The following is a 21,407-nucleotide window of genomic DNA, read 5'->3' as shown; positions in this document are numbered from 1 at the left end:
GATCAGGCAGAGGAGCAACAGAGCAGGAGGACACAAAGTGTTCCACTATGACCACTGCCAGAGCAAGCTCGGCCCCAGGTGAGCCTAGGGCACCACAAGGGCAAGGACATGCAAAAACACCACCCATGCCACAATGACACACATGAGCAAGAGATTTTTAAAGAGTAAAAATAAATAGTAATGGAAAGAACAGTAATACCAAACTTCTTTTACTGAAGCCAGAATTATCCTGACATCAAAACCAGACAAAGACACACAACTAAGTCATGGATGAGTATAGATGTAAAATTTTTCAACTAAGTATTTGCAAGTGAATTCAAGAAAAGATCAAAGAGATCATTTATCATAATCAAGAATGATTTATTCCACAAGCACACAGGCATGATTCAATATACACAAATCAATAAATGTCATCATACAAATGGACTCAAGGACACACACATGATAATCTCACTGGGTGCAGAAAAGGTTTGACCAACTCCTACATCACTTCATTAAAAAAAGTCCTGAAGGGACTAGGATTAGAAGACACATATTTCCACATTGAGTTATATATGAAAAAGCTTACAGCCAACCTAATATCAATTGGAGAAATTAAAACATTTTCACTTAAATCAGAAGAAAATGGTGTCCATACATTCTGCTCTCATCTAATATAGTACTAAAACCATTAGCGCTGTAAAAGAAAAGCAACTAAGAGAAGTCAAAGTATCCTTAGACAAAAGTTATATGCAGCAGGCAGGCATAGTATCACATGCCTTTAATCCCATCACTCAGGAGGCAGAGGTAGGAGGATTGCTGTGAGTTCAAGGCCACCCTGAGACTACACAGTATATTCCAGGTCACCCTGGGCTGGAGTGAGACTCTATCTCAAAAAAAAAAAAAAGTTATATGATGCCATACACGAGACAGTAACATTCTACAAGAAAACTCTCAGAACTGACAAACACCAAAATTGTAAGACACAAAACTAACACACATAAACTAGCAATCTTATATAAATAACAAACACACTAAAGAAAAAAAATCAAGGAAAAAGTCCCACTCACAATTTCTAATAATCATAATGTCCTGGAATAAATGTAACCAAGTGGTTATTTTCTCAATGCTGTGACCAAACACATTAACAGAATCAGTTTATTCAGGGCAGGGCTTGTTTCAACTTAGCTTTCAAGGTTGGAGTCCACCATGGTGGGAAAGTCGTGGCAGGCAGCAAAAGCTCCAAGCAGCTGGTCACACTGGCTCCCCAGTGTGGATGCTAGTGATTAGCCCAGGACTAAAGCCTATAAAACAGTGCCACTCACAGTTAAAATAAGGTTTCCCACGTTAAACAAGATAATCCCACATAAACTTGACGACAAACTGAATTTAGGGAACCCTTGACAAGCACTCACCAGAATCTCATTTTCTAGGGAAATCTGGTACCTGGCAAGTAGCCTATCAATTTGAACTACAAGTAGTTCACCACCTGTCAACCTGACACACAAATGTAACACCTTTCTGGTTTTTTTCAAGGTAGGGTCCCACGCTAAGCCACACAGACCTGAAATTCACCATGTAGTCTCAGGCTGGCCTTGAACTTTCAGTGAGCCTCCTACCTCTGTTTTCTGAGTGCTGGGATTAAAGACAATGGGCCACCATGCCCAAACGTAACACTTTTAAAGCTTTAACTTTCCATCCTTAGTCCCATAGGTTCATAACCATCTTATAATGCACAATGCAATAGGTTCCAACTTTAAAATCTCCATAGTTGTGTCAACACTGTTTAAACTCCAAGGTCCAAAGTCTCTTCTGACACTCAAAGTAATCCCTAAACGGTAAGCTCCAAATCAAGGTGAAAACCCAACAGTGAAAACTCCATAGTTCGCAGCTGCATGCACAAGTCCTGGAGCTCATGTTGAAATCCTCTGGGCTCCAAAGACCTTTAGTAACCCCACCCTACCAGCTCTGCTTTCTGTAGCACTGACAGCATCTCTTCCAGGGCATTTCCTCTTTAAATCTTCTGGTTTCCTCAGCAGATGTCCTATGGTGCAGGCATCTCCAACAGTCTAGGATCTTCATGCAATTACAGTTGACCATCATAACCGTATGCAGTTGCCTCTCAGGGTCTCAGGGTGCCAATCCTGCCACACATCGCCTGGCACCACTAGCTCTCTGGAACCATAGCACTAGACCCTATGACCCCCCTCAAACTTTCATCTTTCATGTCTCCAAAACCATGGCCACGTGAAGTATGCTGAAGTTCTGCTTCCAGTTGGAGCTGAATGTTGACCTTTTTAGACCACAGGTGTAGTTTTTGTATACCTGCTGGTCTGGCCTTGGAGAACATTCCCCAAGGTGTTTATGTCTGAGCCAGAGAGCACACCACTTACACTTTCTTCTAATTATTTTTGAATTTCTCAAGACAGAGCCTCAAGCTGATGGAATCTGGCCTTTGGACACCTTTCTTATTGTCACAAGGCAGGATAAGACAGGTTTTAAGTTTTGGCTTCAATGGTGCTGATCGCTTCAATGACGAAAGCTGCTTTCTCGGCACCAGCCTGAAGCTCTTCTGACATGAGACTGTTTCATCCAAACAAATTTGTCTATTACAATTAAGTTCCACACTATTCTATCTCTCAGGTCACTGGGAAAATTCAGCCATTAGAAAATGTACTACTTACTAAATTTAATAAATATATATATACACACATAAATAAATAATAATAAATGGAATTACACTGTGGCAACAGAAAATTGACCTGTTAGTAATAATTCGCTATCAACCAACTTCAGTGCTAGGCATGAAATACCTTGCAGGGAGCTGGTCGTCAGGCTAGCTTCACAAGCCCCCAAAACAAGAGGAAGAGGATTTACCATGACTTGGCTGCCCACCAAAACTAAAAGGTAGGGTTACTGCTGAACACACCACACCAGCTGTTTGCAGGACACACAGACATCATCTTGGAGCTGAGACAGAATATTCATTCATGCTGGCTTACTTTTCATAGTTACAGAAGGTGCATTTTAGACTGCTGGCAGAGAAATTCAGCAATGGTATCACCTAACAGTAACACTGCATTCTATAATACCGACCCACTAGGAAAAGACATGCCTTTGGTTGCAGTAGTAGTGTTACGGCTACTGGAATAACCAACCAGCCCATGATTGGACTTGAAACCCATATAAGGGAATTTGTGCCTGGTACTGAAAACCAAGTCAATAGCCCATGGCTAAGGAGAATATAGGTCACAAGGAAGAACCAACTATGACTATACAGCTAAACAGATGTGTTCTCAAACCCTTTTTCTGAATATTTTTCTTTATACCCATAGATAATTCTACTCTGGTCGGAAAAGCTTTTTTTCTTTGTTTTCCAGTGAAGGGGTGGCAGTGGAGGTATTTTAACCCAGGGAATTACAGCTGGTCAAGTGCTGCAAATAAATGACATAGGAGAGGCTGGCCCTGGACAGGGCATATACATCAACCCCTCAAGGGCCCTGGGAAAATCATGAAGAAAGGTTAGAAAGACGTGAGCTGTGGTGAACAGTGGTTACACTCAGGAGCTCGTTTACCCAGGGTGTGGTAAGAGGTGGTGAAGTTACATGGCCTGCTGGACCAAAGGTGTAATTACAGGTGGCATGCAAACAGCCTTTAGGCCATGGAACACAATGAATGGTGGCACCAACACAATGCTTGCTTTGACCAGAGGTCTGTGGAGCTGGACAGGTGTAGGAACCCAGGTAAGTGATGTGCCAAGTCTCTACCACCATTCACCATGCCCTGTGACATGGAGGCTCTGCGTCTGTACCACTACACTACTTGCTAAGTGCCGAGGAAGAACACCCGGTGACTGTGCCACCTCCTGCTGAGCACTGGGTCAGCAGGCCACGACCCCACACCAGCACACGTTGCACTTTGTGTCCAGGAAGCCTTGGGCCTGTGCCACTGCTCGCCATGGACCAGGCCCAGCAGGTCCTACATCTATCCATTCCTCCATGTGCCCCTGGCAAAGGAGGCCTTGTGTGGCATCACCATCCACTACATGCCATGACTAGAAGGGTCTTTCCCTGCAAGACTGCCCACCTGGTCATGGGTAAATGAAACCATGTTCTGGAGCTGGGAAGTTCTGTGTCCAGATCAACCACACCCTGGGCAAAGGAGCCCCCATGCCCACACAACTATTTGTCAGATGTTGTGAACAGGACACCTTGCATCGTGTCAGTGCTCTCTGTGCCCCGAGTCCAGCAGGTACTATGCATACCCACTTCTCCCACGCCCCGGCACAGGAGCCACGCTCACGTACCAGCTCTGGCTGCTCCCTGGGTTCAGGATATCCTAAGCCCACCCAGCATTTGACAGGCCCCAAGAACAGCAGTCCCTGAATCAACACATTGAGAAGTTAAATGTTCAAAGGTAGAGGCAAGAAAACTATTTCACTAATGTTCCACATTAAAATATAACTTATCACTTTTATGAAAATAAACATAGAAGTCATTCTAAAACCATTTTAAGACACAGTATATATGACAAAGTCAAAATGCAGATTAAAAGAAATACAGAGGGCTAGATAGGTGACTGAGCAGTTAATCAGCTTGCCTGAAAAGCCAGAAGACCCAGGTTCAATTCCCCAGTACTCAGGTAAGCCAGATACACAAAAGGTGGTGCATGTGTCTGGAGTTCATGCATAGTGGCTGGAGGCCCTGGCATGCCCATTCTCTATCTGCCTCTTTCTCAAATTTTTTAAAACAGCAATAAAGAAGCACTGGCGGGGATAGTGGCTCACACCTGCAAGTCTAGCATTCAAGAAACATTATTTTTCTATTAAATAGAAATCTAAGAGGTCATTGTTCTAGTGTTGCCCTTGAAAGCCTCTTATGCTGGGAATTCAAGATGTTTCCAAAGAGCCTAAGTAGGTCTGCCCATATACAATATCCTGTTCCACTAAAATACACAAATAATTAACATACTAGTTTTGATTTTGTTCTTTATAATACTATGACTTAGCATAATGTCTGAAATGGTTAGTTAGAATCTGTGGTTATTTAGATTTGAAGTTGATAAAATGCTTGTACGTCTCTTGCATACAAAGATTTATTTTTTCTTATACACTGTGTGGATACTGAAGCTGTGTACTCACACAAAGCTATTTCCAAATTCAGGAAATCTTCTCAAAGATTTGTCTCATTCTTGACGTTTAAGAGTCTCTTGTTCTACCAATTGAGCTAGCTAGACACCTCTAACACCCCTGACTTTTAAAGTGTTTTTGAAGCATAAATTCTAAGAGAATATGAGATTTTATTTTTTAAAAAATTTAGAGTTTCTTTTCAGTATGGGTTTTTTGATGGTTTCTAAGATTTGATGACTGGGTAAAAGACTTGCCACATTCTTCTCTTTGTACAGTTTTCTCCAGGACAGATTGTCTAGTATACAGGAAGGTCTCAGGAGGAAGATGCTTTCTCACTGGTAGGGTTTCTCTGCAGTATGCATTTTCTAATGTCTTCTAGGACGTGAGCACTGAGTAAAGGATGCATCACACTCCTCGCAATTGTAGGGGGTTCTCTCCAGTATGTATATTCTTTTGTAAGATAGAAGCACTGGATGAAAGATGTCACATTTCTGGTATGTGAAAGTCTCTTTCCAGTATGGAGTCTGCCATGGGGGCCAAGGTTTGACAATCTGAAGGAGACAGCACATTCACTGCATTTGTAAGGTTTCTCTCCTGTCAGTTACCTGATGTCTTCTAAGAGTTGAGCACTGGGTAAAGGGTTTGCCACATTCATCACATTTGAGAGGTTTCTCTCCAGTATGAATTTTCTGATGAGCTCCAAGGGCTGAGTACTGGGTAATGGATTTGTATATTCCTTATACTTGAAAGGTTTCTCTCCATTATGAACTTTATGATGGCTTCTAAGATGTGAGTACTGGGTAAAGGATTTGCCACAGTCCTTACACTTGTAAGGCTTCTCTCCTGTATGAATTTTCTGGTGACTTCTAAGATTTGAACTATGGGTAAAGGACTTGTCACATTCATTGCATTTGTAAGGTTTCTCCCCAGTATGAATATTCTGATGGCTTCTAAGATGTGAGCACTGGGTAAAGGATTTGTCACAGTCCTTACATTTGAAAGGCTTTTCTCCAGTATGAATTTTCTGGTGTGTTCTAAGATGTGAGCACTGGGTAAAGGATTTGTCACATTCCTTGCATTTAAAAGGTTTCTCTCCAGTATGAATTTTCTGATGTCTTCTAAGATTTGAGCTATGGGTAAAGGACTTGTCACATTCCTTACATTTGAAAGGTTTCTCTCTAGTATGGATTCTATAATGGTTTTCAAGGTATGACAACCACTTATAGGACCTGCCACATTCTTTGCATTTGTAGAAGTTATCTTCAGTATGAATTACCTGATGTCCACTGAGGTGTGGGCAGCTACTGAAACATTTTCTACACTTCTTACATTTGTGTGGGTTCTCTCCATTATGGCTTTTTTTGGGTGAAACAAGTTTTGAAAAGGCAAAATATTCATTATACTCTCCACATTTAGATTGCTCCTTCCCAGTGAGAGTTCTCTGAATTTGATTAAGGCTGGGACATGCCTTCAAAGAATTCTCAGAGTCCTGACATTTGTAAGGTTCTTCTCTGGTGGGAATTCTACATTGTCCGTTTAGGTTTGATGATTCAATTGAGGTATGTTCAATATTCCCATATTCATCGTATCTGCTGTTGGAGTTTTCTGTAGTACTACTGCTTTGAGGACATTTGGAGGAATTGTTCAACATCTTGCTGTGCTCACTACCTTCATAAGCCTTCTCTTGAATGCTGATGTGTGGATGGACTATTAGCTCTGGGTATTGATCCAGTATTTTTGTACTTTTATCGCATATGTTCTTATTCTCTGGAGAATGAACTCTCTGGTGATTAACACTGTTGAATCCACAATGAATTACATTTAGAAATCCATTGTCTTGATATGCTTCTGCCTCAAGATGGTAATCTAGGAAATTATTTAGGAGAGAGATCTCTTAGTTTCATTATATGAGTAAGAATTTTCAAGCATTTAAATGATAATATTCTTCACTCAAAGGATTTATAAATAGCTTCTCATAGTTATCCTAGTAACATAACTTGGGACAAGATGCATTGTGAAAGCAATGATGAAGGCTGGGCAAAGGACTTCAAAGATTGATTACATTTAGAATGTGTGGTGGTTTGATTCAGGTGTCCCCCATAAACTTAGGTGTTGTGAATGCTAGCTCCCCAGCTGATGGATATTTGGGAATTAATGCCTCCTGGAGGGAGTGTATTGTTGGGGGGGAGGGGCTTAAGGGCTTTATAGCCAGGTTCCCCATGCCAGTGTTTGGCACACCCTCCTATTGCTGTGGTCCATCTTATGTTGGCCAGGGGTGATGTCCACCCTCTGCTCATGCCATCGTTTTCCCCTGCCATCGTGAAGCTTCCCCTCGAGCCTGTAAGCCAAAATAAATCTCTTTTTCCCAGAAGCTGCTCTTCATTGGGTGATTTCTAACAGCAATGCGAACTGGACTGCATCAGAATGCTTTTTTCTTTATGTTTAAATCTCATTTGTACAGGGAAGTTTAAGACAATTCTATATTCAAATATTTCCAATGATTAACTGTATTAAAGGGTACACTACTATTCAGAATTTTCAAGTTTCTTGTGGTATTAAACCCTTGATAGGAATATTGCTTTACATAAATACCAAAGTCATCAAAGTTAACTAACATAAAGTAAGTATTCTGGGGGAACATGAAAGTTGTCATTCTTAGCAGCAATGTCATTGGAAGTTGTTGACAATTGAGGTAATTGAATTCCTACGGTCTAGGTGTATTTCACATTTACCCTTACATGCCTTCTTTTTCCTTAAGTATAAATTCCCAAAGCCATAGCTTTTATACATACCTGAGATCATTTTCTGAAAAGATGTTTTTGTGTTCTCCCACGGAAAAAGTTGTTGGTAGTAATGTGAAGATACATCTGCAAAAAAAAATGATAATGAATATATACTTCATGAACTTAAGTGAAAGCATATTCAACTTATAGCACGAAAATCATACTACTATATCAGCATGGTGGCGAGAGACAAACAATACTGTCATGCCTACTTAAAAATCTATGAACCTGAAAAATATACCTACAACGCTGACTTTGTACAAAGTCTGAAGGATTTATAATTTTGTTGCTTTATAGAATACCACAATACCAATAATATCCTCAGAAAACAAGACAGTACAGTATGTTATATCACCCTACAATAAACATTTCTCATTCCAGTAAGATTGGTTCTATCTGGAGAACCTGAAGAACATTCAAGGTGTAGACTCATATACAAAGCCTGATTAAGGTATACAGAGAGGGGTCAGGAGCAGGGTGGGTACTGGACTGATTTGCTGAAGTATGGCTTCAACAAGATATTCAAGAGAAAGTTAGCCCCCTTGTCATTGCTGTAAAAGATACACATAAGTTTTCTTTGGATCCCAGCACAGCATTATTACCAGTTTTGAGAGCAAGGGAGCATCTCAAACCAGTGGCTATCAAATTCACTGCCTTGTGAATCACAAAGAATTAACAAGTATACACATGGCAGAGGGTAGGCTAAGCAATATTCATCTTAGGAAAGAAAGAAAGGCAGAAAGCTCTCAAGTTGGTAAGGGGAGCCAGGAGTATGATCCAAAAGGTGACTGACTTGGATCAGGGTTTTGATAATTGGCTTTGGGATATAAACAGACATCAAGTTGGGATAAGTGCTCTTGGTTCAGTTTAAATGTAGACAGAAGACTGATCTGTTGGTAGGTCAGGAAGAATGCAGACTCAGAATGGGCCCACCAGCAAGGTAAAAAATAAACAAAGAAATCTACAACAAAACCAAAACACAACACAACAAAACCGGGGGAAATATTCTTAGAAGGAAGAACTAGGAAGTAACCACAGGGCTCCCCTGATTGCCATCTCAATAAATCCTGCTTAAGTTAAAAGTGGAATTGCCTTTTAGTTTTGCCAAGACAGCTTGACAACCAAGTTCTTTTGAGTTTGTGCCCCTAGCTAATTATCTAAGGAAGGCCACTTTTGTCCTACTGCACACCATTTCCCCCTTCCGAGAGAAAACCCTGAAAGCCACAAGGGAAATGGGCTCGCAGGGGCCAGCAGTGCGGTGACATTTAACAAAGATAAACACTAAGAAAATTTTGATTATTAAATAATTTTATCTAACTTGAAATAGGCATAAGTTTATGTAAAAACTTATTAAGGGGCTGGAGAGATGGCTTAGTGGTTAAGGCACTGCCTGTAAAGCCTAAGGACCATGTTTGACTCTCCAGATGCCACGTAAGCCAGATGCACAAAGGTGAGGCAAGCACAAGGTCACACATGCCCACTAAGTGGCACAAGTGTCTGGTGTCCAACTGCAATGGCTGAAGCCCTCGCACACCAATTCTTTCTCCCCCTCCGTCTCAAAATAAAACCAAACCAAAACCCAAACAAACAAACAAACAAAAAAACCCCACACTTATTATGTATTAGAACCCTGAGCACAGAACCAAAAGAAGTCAGTATACAATGTGTTTTTGCCAGGCACTGTGGTGTACTTTTAACCCCACCACTTAGGAGGCAGAGGTAGGATGATCACTGTTGAGTTCAAGGCCAGCTTGAGAGTACATAGTGAATTCCAGGTTAGCCTGGGCTACAGCAAGACCCTACCTCAAAAAAACAACAAAAAACAAAACCAGAAGCCAGGCATGGTGTCATATGCCTTTAATCCTAGTACTTAGGAAGCAGAGGTAAGTGGACTGCTGTGAGTTCGAGGCCACCCTGAGACTACATTGTGAATTCCAGGTCAGCCTGGGCTAGAGCGAGACCCTACCTCAAAAAACCAAAACCGAAACCAAAAAACCAAAAACAGGGCTGGAGAGGTGGCTTATAGTGCTTAAGGCATTTGCCTACAAAGCCAAAGGACCTAGATTCAAATTCCCAGGACCCATGAAAGCCAGATACACAAAGTGGTGCATGCATCTGGAATTCATCTGCAGCAGTTGTAGGCCTTGGCACATCCATTCTTTCTCTTCTCTTCTCCTCTCTCTGCCTCTTCATCTCTCAAATAAATAATATATAGTTTTTTTTTATTCTTATATCTATAATCAGAATTAATGTCTACAAAGACACATATCTTCTTTTAAAGAACTTTTAGTCCTTCCATGGGCTCACAGGAGTACCTTTATTATGTGTTTGTGTGTGATCTGCCAGGTTAATTTAGGTTTTTTTTTTTTTATTAGTTTTGTACTCAGCAAATACAGTCAATTTGGTACCATTACTAGGCTCATCAATTACCTACGCCCTCCCCTCCTTGGCCCCTCCTTGTTGAGGTATATAGGTCATGCATTCTGGAGTTAGCCCACAGTTATGGGTAGGATAAGTGTCTGTGCATATCATGACCCAACATGTGGCTCTGACATTCTTTCCAGCCCCTCTTCTGCAAAATTTCCCTGAGCCATGTTGGGTTCATTTTTGGTCTGCTTCAGTGATGAGGTGTTGGGGGCCTCTGGGTCTCTGATTTGGTAGGAGTTGATTTTTCTCTGTGTTGATCTCCTTCACCCTTGTGCTGGTATCCAGTTCACCAAGAAAACAGCATCCTTGTTTGTGTTTGCCAATTGTTCTTAGCTTCAGCCAGGGCCCTTTTGAGGTATGATGGGGTGGCTCTCTCCTTAGGATCTACATTTTTCTTTCCCAGGGATGTGCGACGCAATTAGGTGGTCACCACTTGGCCAGAAGTCCAGATTTTTTTGTTTTGTTTTGTTTTTCGAGGTAGGGTCTCACTCTAGCCCAGGCTGACCTAGAATTCACTATGTAGTCTCAGGGTGGCCTCGAACTCACAGCAATCCTCCTACCTCAGCCTCCCAAATGCTAGGATTAAAGGCATGTGCCACCATGCAGCCCAGCATTTGATTTCTATGATAGAATAGCACAGGTCTTTATTTTCAGTTGAAAGTCTTGTGTAGTATTTTAATATTGGTTGAAATCACAGTAGCTGTGCAGATTTTTTTTTTTTTGGCCAAGAAAACCAGTAAGCAGTGGATATCTACATCTGGAATTAAATGGAGAAGCCTATAAGCCTGAATCTTTGATTACATTATTATAAATTAAATTATCCTAAAGTATTTTACTCTTTTCTCCTGTTGGGTGTTTAAGACAAAGTAGGCAGGCAAAAATTAGTTACATACATATCCATAGAGGGAGGGGTGTATATATTTAAAGGGCATTTTAGCTTCTTAGAAGCAACTTCTCAACAGCTGCTGGAGGTGAACCCCCATGGCGCTCCCAGCATTTGAGCTCTCTGCTGGGATGAGTCAGGGTCTTTCTGACCGCATGGCTTCCTTTGGCAGCACTAAGCATCTTTTCCTCTGACTTCACCCTATTCTGTACATTGGTTGGAGTTCAACCTCTAGGTCTCCACGGCGTGTGTGTGTGTATGTATGTGTTGTATGTATATGCATGTGTGTGTATATATATATGTGTATACACACACATACACACATACATACATACATGCATGCATATATATATATATACATACATATATATATATATAAAGCATGACTATCTTACCTTTAAATGCCTAATAGTTGAAAATACTGATTAAAATATGTTAACTCTGGAGAAAATTTTAACCAACAAATTTCAATTATCTATTTGTTAAAGACATTAACACCCAGAATTGCTCTGGTTAAAAAGAAACTAAAGTAGAATAAAACCCTTACATCTCTGTTTTAAAATATTTTGGGGGCTACAGAGATGGCTCAACAGTAAATGCACTTGCCTACAAAGCCTAACAATCTGGGTTCAATACCCCAGTACCCATGTAAAGCCAGATGCACAGTGGCACATGCATTAGGAGCTCCTTTGTAGCAGCTGGAGGCCCTGGCACAACTATTCTTTTTCTCTCTCTAACATAAAAAATGGCCTGTCTTAAAAAAAGTATTTTTCAGTTACTCCATACCTCTCTGTAGGTAAACATACAAATAACTCAAGAAAAGCTACAGAGATAAAGTCACTGTCTTAACCTTTTTATTTTTAGGGATAGTAGAACCCAGAAGATAATTTGAAGCAGGAGATGTGTGTTGACAGCCAATCTAAGTGACAGGAACTTATTGTGAAATCAGAACTGTGACAATAAGTTACCCAATAAAATGTTGGCTAAGACAATTTGTTTAGAGGTATTTTGATTAATACTGTTACCCACAATCATATTTTAAAAGTTCAATAGAATTAATGTTTAAAAATCAGTCTTGGCCTTGATGTGACATTTAGTTAGAAAAGCAAGTAACTGGGAACTTGGGATCATGTCCCCAGCTGGAGGAGGTTAGTGAATGCAGATAGTTCACATTATACGTCAGATAAACCAAGTATAAAATTATCTACAGTAAAGTTTGTTTTATATATGTATTTTATTTTTTTATTTGCATGCAGATAGGGAAAGAGAATGAATATGGGCACACCAGGGGCTCCAGCCACTGCAAACAAACTCCAGATGCATATGCTGCTTTGTATAACTGGCTTCATGTGGGTACTGAGGAATCAAACCTGGGTCATTAGGCTTTGCAGGCAAATACCTCAACTGCCGAGACATATCTCCAGCCCCATAGTAAAGTTTTAATTAAATGTAAATGTTAAATATAACTTAATACGATGGTGATTTTTCTTTCCCTTAATGTAACTAAAATATTTTAGCATGGTATATTAACAATATCACTATTTATAATTAAAGAATATAATATTTTGTGAAGCTACCTAAGAACTGTCATCTTTCTTTCTTTTTTTTTTTTGTTTTTCCAACGTAGGGTTTCACTGTAGTCCAGGCTGACTTGGAATTCAGTATGTAGTCTCAGGGTGGCCTCTAACTCATAGATTCTCCTACATCTGCTTCCTGAGTACTGCGATTATAGGCGTGCACCACCAAGCCTGGATAGAACTTTCATCTCTTGTTAATAGAATATGTTCAATAAATCAACATAAACTTTTTTTTTTGTTTTGTTTTTCAAGATAGAGTTCCACTCTAGTCCAGGCTGACCTGGAATTCACTATCTAGCCTCAGGATGGCCTTGAACTCACAGCAATCCTTCTACCTCAGCCTCCAAAGTGCTGGGATTCAAGGCATGGACCATCAGACCCAGCTATAAACATAATTCTTAAGAGAAGAACCAGAAAATAAACAGATGACTGCTGACCACCATCTTGATGAGTCATGTTTAGGTGCAGATTGGAATTGCATGTTAGTCTCAGCAGGGAAAGTTGATGTCTATGTTTTTTGGGACCTGTGTTTCTTGCTAATAACTTACCTACCAAAAAAAAAAAAAAAAGGTATGTTGCTCCTAATCTCTATCACTATCCTGACCAATACAAAGAAACTCGGGTGGGCAGGACTTCCACATGCCCTCTGAGCCCCAGTATCACATCAAACCCTAAGCAGAAGCAAGGTTGTAACTCACTAACAGTGATCCTCCAATCAGGGAATTTCGACAGAACGTAGATTTTGCCACAGAAATACTTCTCATCTAGAAGGACGCACTGACTTACCATGCTGTAATTACTGAAATTAGGAATCCTTCCCTTTCTTATGGAGACGGATACAATTGAAGCATAAGGTGAGAAAGGAATGACATCATATCAATAAGAAATGTTGGCTGAGGGCAAATGCATTCTATCTCATTATTCCACAACAGGATATATCTTGAGGATATTACAATTTATATCAGTTGAAACAAAACTTGGCAAAAATCACTTTCAAATGTGGCTTCCTCCTTGACCTTGAACTGGCATCTTGACCCTTGCTTCATTCACTCCATCATACCTGGTTTTTTGACTAATGACTCCTCTCTCTCCACATTCCAGGGCTCTTTGTTTTGTTCCAAAGAGGTGACCAGGTCTTGCTTAGACATAATAATATCTGCATATTAAAAAGAGGCAAATGATCTTCCTGAGATTCTTAGGATTTCTACTATACACTTTGCTGACTAGATACAGAAGAACATAACAGGATTCTAGAAATAATTTCCCATCAATATTTCCAGTCAGTCTCTTAGGAATATTCAGGAAGCATTTTCAGCTTACATATCTTGAGCTCCACTGTAAATTATGACTGAATCAAGAAGCAAGAATGAAATAAGTATCTAATATACGTGACAATATAACATGCTACTGAGTTACTGATTATGTCATAGGATAAGAATAAAATATAGTAATTTTTTCTAAAAGGCAAAGTATAAAAGACATTATTATAAAACTAATCTATTATACTTTTAGAATTTCTCTTTATGTGGGCTCTAAGATTCATTCATGTAGTATGAATAAACCTGTGAAGAAGCCTGTCAAAGAAGCCTAATGATAAGTTAGGAATTCTGCAAGAGAAGTATTCTTACCCACACAGACCAGGTTGCTGTAGTTCTCCAACATCACGTCCCAGTACAAAGCCCTCTGAGCAGGGTCCAGGCATTCCCACTCCTCCTGGGAAAAGTCTATGGCAACGTCACTGAATGTAAACAAACCCTGAAATAAAAGTAACAGGTTAAATTTGTGTTATGGCAGAGAAACTTACTTGAACCAAAGTGAAAGAAAAGAATTAGAAAAAAATGTTATGATGTAGCTGAGTGAACACAGTTACTTAAAAAGTTTCTTTCTCATGCATGAATGTTCTATTTTCTAATGCTATCAAAATATAATGCAAGCCGGGCGTGGTGGGGCACGCCTTTAATCCCAGCACTCGGGAGGCTGTAGTAGAAGGATCACAGTGAGTTTGAGGCCACCCTGAACCTACATAGTGAATTCCAGGTCAGTCTGAGCTATAGTGAGACCCTACCTCGAAAAACCAAAAAATAAAAATAAAATAAATTTAAAAAATATATATATACACACACACACATATACATACATACATATATGTACACACACATATATGTATGTATAACATACTGACAATCACTGTAATACTATGCTTTTATGTTTATGTAGCTTCATGTAAAACTATATAGTATTACATTTAAAATTAAAACCTTATAGCAGCCAGAATAGCATATAAACTGCTTCTGTCACTTCCTGTAAAATCCTCTTCCCTGTGAAATCTATAACTCACACTTTCATAATCCAACTTTCACTTCCTCTGAGTTTTGGTCTTTCAAAATTTTATCAGTAAAGCTCATTAAACTCTGCTTATATGGGCTGGAGAGATGGCTTAGCGGTTAAGCGCTTGCCTGTGAAGCCTAAGGACCCCGGTTCGAGGCTCGGTTCCCCCAGGACCCACGTTAGCCAGATGCACAAGGGGGCGCACGCGTCTGGAGTTCGTTTGCAGTGGCTGGAGGCCCTGGCGCGCCCGTTCTCTCTCTCTTTCTGCCTCTTTCTCTCTCTGTCTGTCACTCTCAAATAAATAAATAAAATTAAACAAAAAAAACATTAAAAAAAAAAAACTCTGCTTATAGCATTGTAAAGCTTTTCCAGTTCAAATTTCAAATTCTTCCATATTCCTCTCACCAATTACTTCCAAAAATACAAAAAATAAAAATAAATAAATACCATGAATGATCACATTCATTTCTGGCAACAATTTTCTATAGTACTTACCTTCTCAGTCCCGAGACCAAACATCAAACCAAAACAGCTTATGAAAGAAAGGGTTTATTTCTGGTTTAACATTTTGAAGGAAAGTCCACTCATGGCAGGGAACGCACAGCAGCAATGCAATCCACATCATCATACGTTAGCAGCAGGGGGAACATCAAGAGTGGGCTGAGCTAGCTAGCACTGGCAGGCAGGGCGGGCCATAAAATCCAAAGGCCCTCCTTGAGCCCAAGCAGGCAGCTCTATCACAAACAGCTGAAGCTATAGAGGACGTTTTACTATTCAAACACCACAGACCTCAGCACTGGAACACTCCTTTTTTAAAATTTTTATTTATGGGCTGGGAAAATGGCTCAGTGATTAAGGTGTTTGCCTGTGAAGCTTAAGGAGTCTAGTTTGATTCCCCAGGACCCACGTAAACCAGATGCACGGCGGGGGGGGGGGGCGGGCGGGGGGGGCACATGCATCTGGAGTTCGTTTACAGTGGCTGGAAGCCCTAGTGTGCCCATTCTCTCTATCTGCCTCTTTCTCTCTCTCTCTCTCTCTCAAATAAATAAATAAAAATATTTAAAAAATTTTTATTTACTATTTGCAAGCAGAGATAAAGAGAAACAGAAATGGAATACTCTTGGATCATGATATATTATTTCCCAGATGGCAAAGTTATGATGACAGAAAAGTGTATTTCCTGAATTTTGTTATTTACAAACACAACCATAGGTCTTGCAAAATGCAGATTTTAGCTGGGTGTGGTGGCACACATCTTTAATCCCAGTGCATGGGAGGTAGATGTAGGAAGAATGCCTTGAGCTTGAGGCCAGCCTGAGACTACTACGTAGTGAATTCTAGGACAGCCTGGACTAGAGTAAGACCCTACCTCAAAAACAAAAAAGAAAAAAAAAGCCTGTCAGGTGTGGTGGTACACACCTTTAATTCCGCATTCAAGAGACCAAGGTAGGAGAAATGTTGTAAGTTCGAGGCCAGCATGAGACTACATAGTGAATTCCAGGTCAGCTTGGGCTAGAGTGAGACCCTACCTCAAAAAAAAGAAAAAAAAAAAAAAAAGAGAGAGGCAGATTCTTACTCAGGCTCATGTGACATACTATTTTCATTTCATTTGGGTACATAACCAAGGATGAAATTGCTGGATCATATTTTATTTTATTTTTTTTATTTTATTTGAGAGTGACAGAGAGAAAGAGGCAGATAGAGATAGAGATAGAGAGATAGAGAGAGAGAGAGATAGAGAGATAGAGAGAGAGAGAGAGAGAGAGAGAGAGAGAGAGAGATAGATAGATAGATAGAGAGGGCGTGCCAGGGCCTCCAGATGCATGCGCCCCCTTGTGCATCTGGCAAACGTGGGTCCTGGAGAATGGAGCCTAAACCGGGATCCTTAGGCTTCACAGGCAAGTGCTTAACCACTAAGCCATCTCTCCAGCCCTGGATCATATTTTAGATGAAAGAAAACATCTACCATTCTCCATGATAGACTACTTATGCTTTAATAACTTTGTATGTGCTATTTTACTAATTTGCCTTAAATTTTACAATGCACAATTTGCAATTTCGAACATATAAATAAATTTAGTGTCTGTTTAGGTCAAAAATAATTGACCTGGGGTAGTGTTTTGTATTTGCTTTCCATAAACAGTGGATAACCAACAAGTTAGACATGAAATAAAGGAAAACTGAAGCTGTATCAAAGCTGGGTGTGGTGGTGCACACCTTTAATCCCAGCACTCGGGAGGCAGAGGGTTAGAGGATCACTGTGAGTTCAAGGCCACCCTGAGACTACCTAGTGAATTCCAGGTCAGCCTGGGCTAGAGTGAGACCCTACCTCGAAAAACCAAAAAAAAAAAAAAATCAAAAAAACACTGACGCTGTATCTTAGTACATGTGTCACACAGCATAAATGTCCCACATGAAGATGCAGTGAGAACTGTTCACATTATGAGAGAAACTAGGGCAAAAGGTATCTTCCCAAACATGCACTCTATAGGGTGCATTCTCAAAAGTCCTTATATCATATTACCACTTGCATTATTTTTTAAAATTTTATATTTTATTTATACTCGAGAAAGACAGGGAGAGAGAGAGAGAGAGAGAGAGAGAGAGAGAGAGAGAGAGAGAGAGAGAATATGAGCATGCCAGGGCCTCTGGCCACTGCAAATGAACTCCAGACACATGTTACCTTGTGCAGTTGGTTTACATGGGTCCTGGGTAACTGAACCTGAGTCCTTAGGATTCGCAGGCAAGTTCCTTAACCACTAAGTCATCTCTCCAGGCTGCATTGTGTGTTTTTTAAATCAAATGTTCATTTGAGACCAGAGAGAGAATGGGTGTGCCACGACCTCTTGCCACTGCAAATGTACTCCATATGTGTGTGCTACTTTGTACATATGGCTTTACATGGATACTAGGGAATCAAACCCAAGCTGGCAGGCTTTGCAAGCAAGTGCTTTTTAACTGTTGAGCTATTTCCCCACCCCCTGCATTATGGGTGTGAAACTTCTTTTTGTGGTCCTTCCTAAACTATCCTGGGAAGACCCTACAATGGATACCAAGTACACCAAGACTTAGGAGGGAACTAGGTGAGTTTACCCTATAAATATGCACCCACCTCATAGATACATAGTAAACTCCAGGTCAGCCTGGGCTAGAGTGAAACACTACCTTGAAAAAAAAAAAAAGTTGTATATTTTGCATATAGGAATTGTCTTCACTGCAGGTGTGAATTACAGGGCTGTTGTGTTGTCATGTCTTCTCCACCATCACCTGGTTGACACACCAGCACTTATGGCAGAAGAAGAGGCAGTTCACCATATTGTTGGATTATCAAAAGGCTTCTAAATGCTGGGATTATACACATGTGTCATTAACATGCCCTGCTCAGATGAGGCTATTCTTTTATTTTTTTTGTTTTCAAGGTAGGGTCTCACTCTGGCTCAGGCTGACCTGGAATTCACTATGTAGTCTCAGGGTGGCCTCGAACTCTTGGCAATCCTCCTATCTCTGCCTTCCGAGTGCTGGGATTAAAGGTATGTACCACCACGCCCAGCTTAGAGGCTATTCTTAAGAATATCCTAGGACTGGAGAGATGGTTCAGTGGTCAAGGCAGTTGCCTGCAAAGCCTGACAACCTGGGTTCCATTCCCCAGAACCTATAATCAGCCAGACACACAGTGGCACATGCACCTGGAGTTCTTTTGCAGGCTGGAGACCGTGGCACCCCCATTTCCTCTCTTTCTCTCTACCTGCAAATACATAAATAAGAATATCCTACAGCCTGCTTTAATTCCTATCACAGAAAAATTTAAATCTCTGCAAAAGCCACTCATACTATTCCACAGGTGATGAAGACTAAGCTGCCATGTTTACCTAGCTGTAGAACTAAGCATTGGAGGGAACATGGCACATACTCAGGAATGCTGCTAATCACGATCTGTAAAAGGACATATTTAAGTGACAGCCTAAACAAAGTCCTGTCATGTCTGGGTTGCTAAAAGCAGTCACTCACTCTCTCGATCTCTTTGAACCCCTGCAGCCCACATTCAGACATGACTCGGCAGAGTCTGCCAAGCACTGCTACACACACAGGAGTTACGGCACTTCTGTGAGCGCCACCTTGTGACAGCTGCTGGGATGGGGCCTGAAATTCTGGGGATGCTGCAGGATGACTGACACCTGTTGCAAATGTCCTCTATTAATCATATGAAATAATACAAAAACATGGAATTCCCAGAATGTCTTGGGTGATATGCAGAACCACTCTGAAAACAAACTATAAAGCATGTAATAGTTTCATAATAAAATTGGAATTGCGCTGGAGAGATGGCTTAGTGGTTAAGGTGTTTGCCTGCAAAGCCAAAGGACCTCAGTTCAATTCCCCAGGACCCACATAAGCCATATGCACAAGGTGGCGCATGCGTCTGGAGTTTGTTTGCAGTGACTGGAGGCCCTGGAGTGCCCATTCCCCCCCCCCCTTCTGCCTCTTTCCATCTCTCATCTCTCAATAAATTTTTTTTAAATTAAAAAAAAATTGGAATTATTTACACATAATTGCACAGGGGCCTACCAGGAGGCAGCCTTTGTATACACAAGTGGATGGTCTCCTCGTAATAGCATCACTGGAATGGTACAAGGGACTTCCAGACATGTACTTGGTTTATATGAAAGAAAAGAACCTACAGGAAACAGCAATGTCTCTCTAATATACAAGAAGTATTGCAGATTCTTGCAGGATGCAGTGAATTCCCCTAGAAATTAATTGTCAAAACAAGGAAGGTTGCAGCAAACTTACAGGAAACTCAAACTAAACTGTCTCCAGGAACAGCTACCGTGCACGTATGATATGTATAAATTATACTCAAGCCTTTAATATTATGAACTGATGTTCTCTGAAAAAGCCAAATGTATTGCTGCAGGTTATGAAGATTGATGGATTCATGAGAAATTCGTGATTGTGAGGAGATGAAATGTTGCAGTGGCTGGAAGCCCTGGCACGCCTGTTCTCTCCCCCTCTTTCTCTGTCAAATAAATAAACAAAAATATTTTTTAAAAGAAAAGAAAGTTAAAAAAAACAAACACCTCCATCTCCCTCCCCCCCCCATGACTCTTGCCTACAAAGCCTAACCACCCAGGTTTAATTCCCCAGTGCTCACATAAACCAAGACATGCAGGGCGGCACATGCATCTGGAATTTGTTTGTAGTGGCTAGAGGACCTGGTATAACCAATTCTTTCTCTCTATTTCTCTTGTCTCTTTCTGCTTGCAAGTAAATAAATAAAATTTTTAAAAATACTTTTAAATCTAAAACACTTATAGGAGTACCTAAACAAGCACCAAAATTTTCAGGAGACAATACAATACTACAATAAAATATGCCGTAACATTGATGTTTCTGAACTTTCTATTCTTGTCCACATAACTAATACTTTACAGCCAGCAACATGCTGATTCACTGTTCAGCTTGGAATGCAATGTTAAATAAATAAAGGAGACTAAACTTGCTCTTGTCAGTCAGTCACTTTCCAGAATACTCTATCTAGTTTTGCACATTCATACAACACATATATGTACAGATCTTTTTGTTTCTTTTGAGGTAGGGTCTCCTCTAACCTAAGCTGACCTTGACCTTGAATGGTGATCCTCCTACGTCAGCTGGAATTAAAGGTGTGCACTACCACACCCCACATCTAGCCAGTATAGATCTTTCAAACTACTGGTTTACAGTAAGCTAGTAGAGCAGTCATATGACTCGAGTTGTTTGTACGGCCACCATAGCACACATCCTGACTCTAAACAAAGACTATGAAATGGTCATTATAACGAAGTGGGATTCCAAACACCATGGATGATGGTGAGGTAGAGTGCACTGAGGACAGGTCCCCTCCAGGCACGGGACGCGTGACTGCAAGCAAGCATGTCAGTGTTAGGTCAGTATGGGCTACCATAAATGGAGTCACCAAAGACAGCAGGATGGCAACAGACACAAGGAAGTGGCTCATCCACATTCTTCAAGGAACCCCCAGCCATTATCCCTTCCTTGTCTAATAATGGCCCCGCAATTCATGATTTCCTGCCCCCATTATCTTGTAAGTCACCTGATCACTGTTCTGGTGTAACACCTTGGCTGTCTTAGATCTCCCTTAAAGAAACCTTTTATTAACTTTTCCCTTCTTCACCTTCCCCCAACTGAAGAGCTCTATATAACCCAGTCTCAGGTTGATTGTGCTCCGTTCTTGAGAGCCAGGCCTGGCAGCTTGTGCTTTTCCCGAATAAAGGCTTTCATCTTTGCCTCAGAGTGGTCGG

General features: G+C 40.7%; 1 pseudogene; it reads right to left on the bottom strand.

Annotated features, from left to right (window-relative positions):
• Positions 1–339: 339 nt before the first annotated feature.
• LOC101596877 overlaps positions 340–21,407 on the bottom strand; it is a 29,931-nt pseudogene continuing 8,863 nt past the window's right edge.

This window comes from Jaculus jaculus, chromosome 14 (assembly GCF_020740685.1).
Source record: "Jaculus jaculus isolate mJacJac1 chromosome 14, mJacJac1.mat.Y.cur, whole genome shotgun sequence".
NCBI classification, from domain to species: domain Eukaryota; kingdom Metazoa; phylum Chordata; class Mammalia; order Rodentia; family Dipodidae; genus Jaculus; species Jaculus jaculus.
Note: the sequence above shows the minus strand (reverse complement) of the source record. Positions and strands in the feature narration are given on the sequence as shown.